Here is a 9,222-nt window from a genome sequence, read left to right as displayed (position 1 = left end):
ATGAGTGTAAACTGTTGTTGGGAATAAGATTGTCCCACGAGATCCCAGTATGCACTAGAGGCTTATAAGAAATACTGCTGGAGGCCAGGCATGGTGGCACTCACCTGTAATCCCAGCACTTTGGGAGACCAAGGTGGGGAGATCACCTGAGGTCAGGAGTTTGAGACCAGGCTGGCCAATATGGTGAAATCCCATCTCTACCAAAAATACAAAAATTAGCCAAGAGTGGTGGTGGGCGCCTGTAATCCCAGCTACTTGGGAGGCTGAGACACAAGAATCACTTGAATCCGGGAGGCAGAGGTTGCAGTGAGCTGAGATTGTGCTGTTGCACTCCAGCCTGGATGACAGAGCAAGACTCTTCTCAAAACGACAACAACAAAAAAAAAGGCCAGGTGTGGTGTCTCACACCTATAATCCCAGCACTTTGGGAGGCCAAGGTGGGCAGATAACCTGAGGTCAGGAGTTAAAGAACAGCCTGGCCAACATGGTGAAAACCCGTCTTTACTAAAAATACAAAAATTAGCCAGGCGTGGTGGTACATGCCTGTAGTCCTAGCTACTTGGAGGGCTAAGGCATGAGAATCACTTGAACCCGGGAGGCGGAGATTGCAGTAAGCCAAGATCATGCCACTGCACCCCAGATGGGGCAACACAGCAAGACTCTGTCTCAAAAACAAGCAACCAAAAAAAGGGCTGGCGCAGTGGCTCACGCCTGTAATCCCAGCGCTTTGGGAGGCTGAGGCGGGTGGATCATGAGGTCAAGAGACCATCCTGGCCAACATGGTGAAACCCTGTCTCTACTGAAAATACAAAAAAGATTAGCTGGGCATGGTAGTATGCACCAGCTATTCAGGAGGCTGAGGCAGGAGAATTGCTTGAACCCAGGAGGCAGAGGTTGCAGTGAGTTGAGATTATGCCACTGCACTCCAATCTGGCAGCAGAGCAAGACTCTGTCTCAAAAAAAAAAAAAAGAGAGAAGAAATACCACTGGGCACCTGGGTGAGGTGGCACGCACTATAGTCACAGCTACTCAGGAGGCTGGATGGGAGGGTCACTTGAGCCCAGGAGTTTGAGGTTACACTTTATGATCTTGCCTGGGTAACACAGTGAGACCTTTTCTCTAAAAAAGAAAAAGAAAGAAAAAAGGAATCTTGCTTTGCATATGTAGTTCTTGGGTGGGGTGTGTCTTTATTCTCACCTGACTTCATTTACAGTGTCCAGGTCTAGGGCCCAGAATGACTTTACCTGATGGAGCCTCCATTGTCTCACCTAGAAAATGGGTACACTCGCCTCTGCCCTATTGGCCTCCTGAGGGGTTAAAGGTATTCTGTGACTGTCAAGGGCTTTGCCAATATCAGATATTATTGCTTGGATTCATATGAAGCTGGGCACACAGTAGGTACTCTATAATTTTTTTTTTTATTTTTGAGACAGAGTCTCGCTCTGTAGCCCAGGCTGGAGTGCAGTGGTTCAGTCTTGGCTTACTGCAACCTCCACCTCCTGGGTTCAAGAGATTTTCCTGCCTTAACTTCCCGAGTAGCTGGAACTACAAGTGTACACCACCACACGCAGCCAACTTTTGTATTTTTAGCTGAGATGGGATTTCACCATGTTGTCCAGGCTGGTGTTGAATTCCTGACCTCAAGTGATCTGCCCGCCTCAGCCTCCCAAACTGTTGAGATTACAGGTGTGAGCCACCGTGCCCTGCCAAATATTTTTAAAATAGTTGCTTTCTTCCTATTTCTTCATGTTTGTTGTGGACAATTTAGGAAATCTATATAAGCAAAAAAGAATATAAGTTTATCCATGACCCCACTCCTGCTAACATGTGGTTCTGTGTTTGTCTGTGTGTACTTGTAGAACGGGAATTATACCGCATGGTCTTGGCTTTTATTTATTAATATTTTTTTTTGAGACAGGATCTCACTGTGTTGCCCAGGCTGGAGTGCAGTGGTGTGATCTCGGCTTACTGCAGCCTCTGCCTCCCAGGCTCAAAGTACCCTCCCACCTTAGCCTCCCAAGCAGCTGGGACTACAGGCACATGCCACCACACCCAGCTAATTTTTCATAGAGATGAGGTCTCCCTATGTTGTCTAGGCTGCTCTTGAACTCCTGGGCTCAAGGAATCTGCCTACCTCAGCCTCCCAAAGTGCTGGGATTACAGGCATGAGCCGCCACACCCAGCCTATTTATTAACTTTTAAAAACTGAAGTAAAATTCATATATCATAAAAGTTTTCATTGTAAAGTATACAACTCAATGGCATTGAGGACATGTACAACATTTTGGAACCATCACCTCCCTAATTCTGAAACGTTTCCGTCACCCCAAAGGAACCTTGTTCCCGATAGCAGCCACTCCTCACCCCTCCCTTCCCCACTCCCTGGCAGTCGGCTTCCTGTCTCTATGGATTTACCTACTCTGGGCATTTCATATGAATGGGGTCACACAATATTTGTCCTTTTGTGTCTGGCTTCTTTCGCTTCGCCTAATGCCCTCAAGGCTCATCCGTGTTGTGGCATGTGTCCGCTCTTCATTCCTTTTCCAGGCTGAATAATGATCCAGTTGTCCGGATAGACCACGTTGTGGCTGTCCATTTATCAGTTGATGGGTGTTTGAGTTGTTTCTACCTTTTGGATGTTGCATGTTAAGGTTTGGAACCTACTTTTTTCTTAACAAAAATGTGTGGCAAACATCTCTTCGTGACAGCAGACCATGTTTATATCCTTGCATTTTACACATATACCCATCTGCTGTGTGGCTGGACCATGTGGGTAAACTCTCTGGAGGCCTGCGTGAGCTAAAGAGGATGCTCCGTCCCACACTCAGTGGAGCCTGCCTCTGTGGGTCCTGCTGGCCTTTGTGGCATCAGGGCTCCGGTGCCAACTCTTCCCCTGCAGGCCCACTCAGTGGTGCCCAGCCAGGCTACCCTGCACAGCATCTCATTCATCCGTGCCAGAATGATGGCTGCTCAGCTAGCCACGGGGGAGTAGCACGCCCTCTGCCTGTCCTGCAGCGTGTCCAAAGCCCAGCAAGACCCCTTCATGTCGTGGACACTGCATTAAGCACGTGGACAAGAACCTGGGCTTCAGGTAGGAGCTACCTGGCCGCCTGCCCACCCATCCCCTGGAGCCAGCCTGTGTTGCCTTCCCGCCTGAGGCTAACTTCATACCCTGAATGTGGGGAGACCCAGAGATCCTGACACTAATGTTTTGTGTTTTTTTTTTGATATGGAGACTTGCTCTGCCGCCAGGCTGGAGTGCAGTGGCGAGATCTCGGCTCACTGCAACCTTTGCCTCCGGAGTTCAAGCGATTCTTCTGCCTCAGCCTCCTGAGTAGCTGGGACTACAGGCACCCACCACCGCACCTGACTAATTTTTGTATTTTTAGTAGAGACGGGGTTTTGCCATGTTGGCCAGGTTGGTCTTGAACTCCTGACCTAAGGTGATCCACCTGCTTTGGCCTCCCAAAGTGCTGGGATTACAAGCGTGAGCCACTGCGCCAGGCCTCCTGATACTAATTCCTATTGTTCTCCCTCAAAACCTTGACAAGTAGGCACCAGCCCAGTGATAATAGAGTTACTAATAACAGCAGCCCCAGCGTACTGAGAGCTTACACCCTATTGGGCTTTTCACATGCGTCAGCCCAGGAAGCCTTCCCTGCAACTTTGCCAGGTAGGTTCTGTTATTACCTCCAATTTACAGATGGGGAAACTAAGGCACAGAGCAGTAAATGTTGTGGGCCTATGTCACAGAACTCCAAAGTGGCAGGGCCTGCCTCTACTTGGGTGATATGTGTGGGGACGCAGCAAGCAGTTCAGTGGGGCTGACTGTCTTCATCATGGTGGGATTGGCTCCAGGAGGGATGGCAGAGATATGAGGCCAGACAGGGCACAGGGCTGTGTTCTGAGGGACCTTGAGGCCTTAGAGAGGGCTTCGCATTTTATCCAGGGATCCCAGCAGCCATGAGAGGGTCGTAAGCAGGAGGGGCATCTGGTTGGGTTCCTTTAGCCAGGAAGATGGGGGGGCTGGTGGCAGAGAAGCCCGCTGAAAGCTGTTAATGCCACCCAGGCCAGGGAGGCAGGGCCCGGATGAGCCAGTGACAGGAGTGATGGACAGAGAGTGCCAAGGTAGAGAGCTGAAGGGGCAGTAGGCAACGCTGAGTAGCCTTGGTTAGCTCAGCACATTTCTTTGTGTTGAAATGCATTAGATATTTTCAAAAGTTGGTTTATAATCAAATAAAATAAAAAAAGAAATGCATCAGATAGAGCCTGGCATGGGACTGGTGGATGGTCAGGAAGTCCAGCTCAGCGTATAGCAGGTGCCAAGCATATACTCAGAACTCATCTCAGCAGGCATTACAGGGGGTGTCTGAGTGCATCCCAGAGTGTATAAATTTGTCCAGGTGGAACACCTGTAGTTTCCATGGTGGGGTCTACCACAGGCATTTCTAAGTCCTGACCACCCTGAGCTGTTGTTTTATTCACCATTTCTTTTTTTAGCTCAACTGCCATTATTTATCCTTTCTCAAAACCAGATCCTGGCTGGGTGCAGTGGCTCACACCTGTAATCCCAGCACTTTGGGAGGCCGAGGTGGGCGGATCACCTGAGGTCGGGAGTTGAGACCAGCCTGACCAACATGGAGAAACCCCGTCTCTACTAAAAATGCAAAATTAGCTGGGCATGGTGGCATATGCCTATAATCCCAGCTACTCAGGAGGCTGAGGCAGGAGAATTGCTTGAACCCTGGAGGCGGAGGTTGCAGTGAGCCGTGATCGCGCCATTGCACTCCAGCCTAGACAACAAGCAAAACTCTGTTTCAAAGAAAAAGAAAAGAAGAAAATTGCCAGGCGCAGTAGCTCACGCCTATAATCCCAGCACTTTGGGAGGCTGAGCTGGGTGGATCATCTGAGGTCAGGAGTTGGCCGGACACAGTGACTCACACCTGTAATCCTAGCATTTTGGGACACCAAGGTGGGCAGATTACTTGAGGTCAGGAGTTCAACACCAGCATGGCCAACATGGTGAAACCCCGTCTGTACTAAAAAATACAAAAATTAGGCTGGGCGCGGTGGCTCATGCCTATAACCCCAGCACTTTGGGAAGCTGAGGCAGGTGGATCACTAAGACAGCAGTTCAAGACCAGCCTGGCCAAGACGGTGAAACCCGGTCTCTACTAAAAATACAAAAATTATCCAGGCGTGGTGGTGGGTGCCTATAATCCCAGCTACTTGGGAGGCTGAGGCAGAGAATTGCTTGAACCTGAGAGCAGAGGTTACAGTGAGCCAAGATGGCACCACTGCACTCCAGCCTGGGTGACAGAGCAAGACTCTGTCTCAAAAAAACAAAATATAAAAATTAGCCAGACATGATGGTGCGCGCCTGTAATCCCAGCTACTCAGGAGGCTGAAGCAGGAGAATTGCTTGAACCTGGGAGGCAGAGGATGCAGTGAGCCAAGATCATGCCACTGCACTCCAGCCTGGGCAACAGAATGAGACTCATTCTCAAAATAAATAAATAAATAAATAAATACCTATTGGGTACCGTACTTATTACCTGGGTGATCAAACAGTCCGTAAACCAAGCCCACGCAACGTGCAATGTATCCATAGAACCAACCTGCACATGTACCCCTGAAACGAAAATAAAAAATTTGCAGCTGGGCAAGGTGACTCATTCCTATAATCTCAGCACTTTGGGAGGCTAAGGTGGGTGGATCACTTTAGGTCTGGAGTTCAAGACCAACATGGAGAAACCATGTTTCTGACCAGCATGGAGAAACTGCATCTCTACTAAAAATACAAAATTAGCTGGGCAAGGTGGCACATGCCTGTAATCCTAGCTACTCAGGAGGCTGAGGCAGGAGAATCACTTGAACCCAGGAGGCAGAAGTTGTGGTGAGCTGAGATTGTGTCATTGCACTACAGCCTGGGCAGTGAGAGTAAGACGTGATCTCAAAAAAAAAAAAAGTTGAATTTGTGGGAAAAAAAAAAAAGAAGTTGTGTGCTGAGGTTGCTAAGACCTATGATAAGAACAAACCTGTGAATGGAAATATGAATGTGATGATGTAATTGTTCTTTTTTGTTATTCTTGTTGTTCATCTCTTATTGCGCTGTATGTATGTATGTATGTATGTGTGTATTTTTGAGACAGAGTCTCACTCTGTCACCCAGACTGGAGTGCAGTGGTGCAGTCTTGGCTCACTACAACCTCTGTCTCCAAGATTCAAGCGATCCTCCTGCCTCAGCCTCCCAAGTAGCTGGGACTACAGGTGCATGCCACTATGCCCAGCTAATTTTTTGTATTTTTAGTAGAGTCAGGGTTTCACCACGTTAGCCAGGATGGTCTCAATCTTCTGACCTCGTGATCTGCCCGCTTCGGTTTCCCAAAGTGCTGGTATTACAGGCGTGAGCCACTGCGCCTGGTCTATTGTGCCTAATTTATAAATGAAATTGTATCACAGGTATGGATGTATAAGAGAAAACATAGTATATATGGGTTCAGTACTATCCATGGTTTCAGGCCTCCACTGAGAGTCTTGGAACATATCCCCCAAGGATGATGGGGGGTTGCTGTCCTCTCTTGGTCTCCTGTCCCCCACTCAACCCCACCACCCCCACTCCCATCTGCCTCATGTGCCTCATCTACTCTCCTGGATCCACCTGTGACTTCCCTGATCCTTAGTCCTGGCCTGTGGGCCAGCTTTCAGATTTGCCCTTCCATCTGGATGTCCCACAAGTCCCTCCACCTCACTGAGCCCCAAAACCATTTTCTTAATTTTTTTAAATGCTTATTTATTTAGTTACTTATTTTCTTCTGAGACAAGGTTTCAGTCTGTCTCACAGGCTGAAGTGCAATGCTGCAATCATTGCTCACTGTAACCTTGAACTTCCAGGCTCAAGCGATCCTCCTGCCTCAGCCTCCAGAGTAGTTGGGACTATAGGCGCACTCCACTGTACCTGGCTAATTGTTTAAAATTTTTCTGTATGCTTCAGGTAATGGAGGATTTAAAAAAAAAAGTTTTCTGTAGAGATCAAGTCTTGCCATCTTTCCCAGGCTGGTTTCAAACTCTTAGGTTCAAATGATCCTCCCATGTCAGCCTCCCAAAATACTGGGATTACAGGTGTGAGCCACCGCACCCGGCCCAAACCATTTTTCAATCCACTTAGTAGATGTCTAATGGGCATCCAGTGGGCCTGGCTCTTTTTGGACATTGTTGAGTCACAGGAATAAAATAGTATACTCTGTGCCCTCTTGGAGTGCACCTTCTTCTGCACAACCATTCATGATTCATTTGGCAAACATTTCTCATGATGGGAAGTGGCACCCAGAAAGATGTTGTCTGCGTCCCTGAGGAGCTCAGAATAGGCAGAGGCTGTACTGCATGACAGCTGAGGGTATGGGCTTTGGAACCAGGCAGCCAGGTTCTGACTCTTGCCAGCTGTGTGGTCTTGGGCAAGCCCCTTCCCTCCCTGGGCCTCAGTTTCCCTTTGTAATATGGGGGAAGTAATGATACTTTGTGGGATAGTTGTGGGAATTGATTTGTTTTTTGAGATGAGTCGCACTCTTGTCACCAGGCTGGAGTGCAGTGGTGTGATCTTGGCTCACTGCAACATCTGCCACCCAGGCTTGAGCAATTCTCCTGCCTCAGCCTCCTATGTAGCTGGGACTACAGGCACGTGCCACCACACCCAGCTAATTTATTTTTTCCTGAGATGACGTCTCGCTCTGTTGTCCAAGCTGGAGTGCAATGGTGCAATCTCAGCTCACTGCAACTTCTGCCTGCCGGGTTTAAGCAATTCTCCTGTAATCCAGAGTAGCTGGGATTACAAGTGTGCATCACCATGCTGGATAATTTTTGTATTTTTGGAAGAGACGGGGTTTCACCATGTTGGCCAGGCTGGTCTCAAACTCCTGACCTCAAGTGAGCTGCCTGCCTTGACCTCCCAAAGTGCTGGGATTACAGGCATGAGCCACTGCGTCCAGCCTAATTTTTGTATTTTTAGTAGAGACAGCATTTCCCATGTTGGCCAGGCTGGTCTCGAACTCCTGACCTTAGGTGATCCACCTGCCTCAGCCTCCCAATGTGCTGGGATTACAGGTATGAGCCACCGCGCCCGGTCAAAAGATAATGTTTGTGACGACACAGCTCAGTGCCTGGCATGCAGCAAGCCTCAGTTAATGGTGGCTGTGATTCAGAACCACAAACCAAAAGTCATTGCAGAGGGTGAAAAGGGCTTGTTTCAGTGGACGAATGCCCAGGGTGATGGGGAAGCCTATGGAGAGGCAGCACAAATTTCCTGGAGGAGCTGGGCATGGTGGCACATGCCTGCAGTTCCAGCTACTCAGGAGGCCAAGGTGGGAGGATTGCTTGAGCCCAGGAATTTGAGGCTGCAGTGAGCCACGATCACACCACTGCACTCCAGCTCAGGAAACATAGAGAAACCCCTTCTCCAAAATTAAAAAAACTTTCCTGGAGGAGATGCAGCTAAGCTGAGTCCAGAGGAACCAGTAAGCCTCTGTAAAGTACAGAAGAGGCAAAAGCAGAAAGGTGGAGAGTGACAGGAACAATTCAGCAAGGAGGTCCCTGGGCTGGCACTCAGGGTGGGAGGGACGAGGGGAAAGAGGAGAGATTTCAGAGGTCATCAGGGGCACAGGGTCATCATGCCAGGTTGAGAGCTGGACAGAGCAAGCTTCTGAGAAGGGTACAGGGAGGGGCCAACCTTGGTCAGATGCTGTATTTGAAGGCCCCCTCTGGCTGGAGGCTGGATAGGGGTAAGCTGGAGATGGGAGGGTGATAAAAGGCAACTGCTAAGCTGGGCATGGTGGGTCACGCCTGTAATCCCAGGACTTCCGGAGGCCGAGGTGGCCAGATCATGAGGTCTGAAGTTCAAGACCAGCCTGGCCAACATGTTGAAAACCCATCTCTACTAAAAATACAAAAATTAGCCGGGCACGATGTTGGGAACCTGTAATCCCAGCTACCCAGGAGGCTGAGGCAGGAGAATTGCTTGAACCTGGGAGGTGGAGGTTGCAGTGAGCCAAGATTGTGCCACTGCACTCCAGCCCCTGCCTCAGGAAAAAAAAAAAAAAAAAAAAAAGGCAGCTGCCAGCAGCTGTGCTCCACTCTTGGTTGGTGGGTAGACAGGACCAGGCCCAGAACTGGCCAGGGGCCTCTACGCCTTTGGCTCCCTGCCCTGGGTCCTGATCCAGCTGGACCAAC

Source organism: Aotus nancymaae, unplaced genomic scaffold (assembly GCF_030222135.1).
Source record: "Aotus nancymaae isolate 86718 unplaced genomic scaffold, 86718_ANA_hifiasm-v0.15.2.pri h1tg000076l, whole genome shotgun sequence".
Lineage (NCBI taxonomy): Eukaryota > Metazoa > Chordata > Mammalia > Primates > Aotidae > Aotus > Aotus nancymaae.
Note: the sequence above shows the minus strand (reverse complement) of the source record.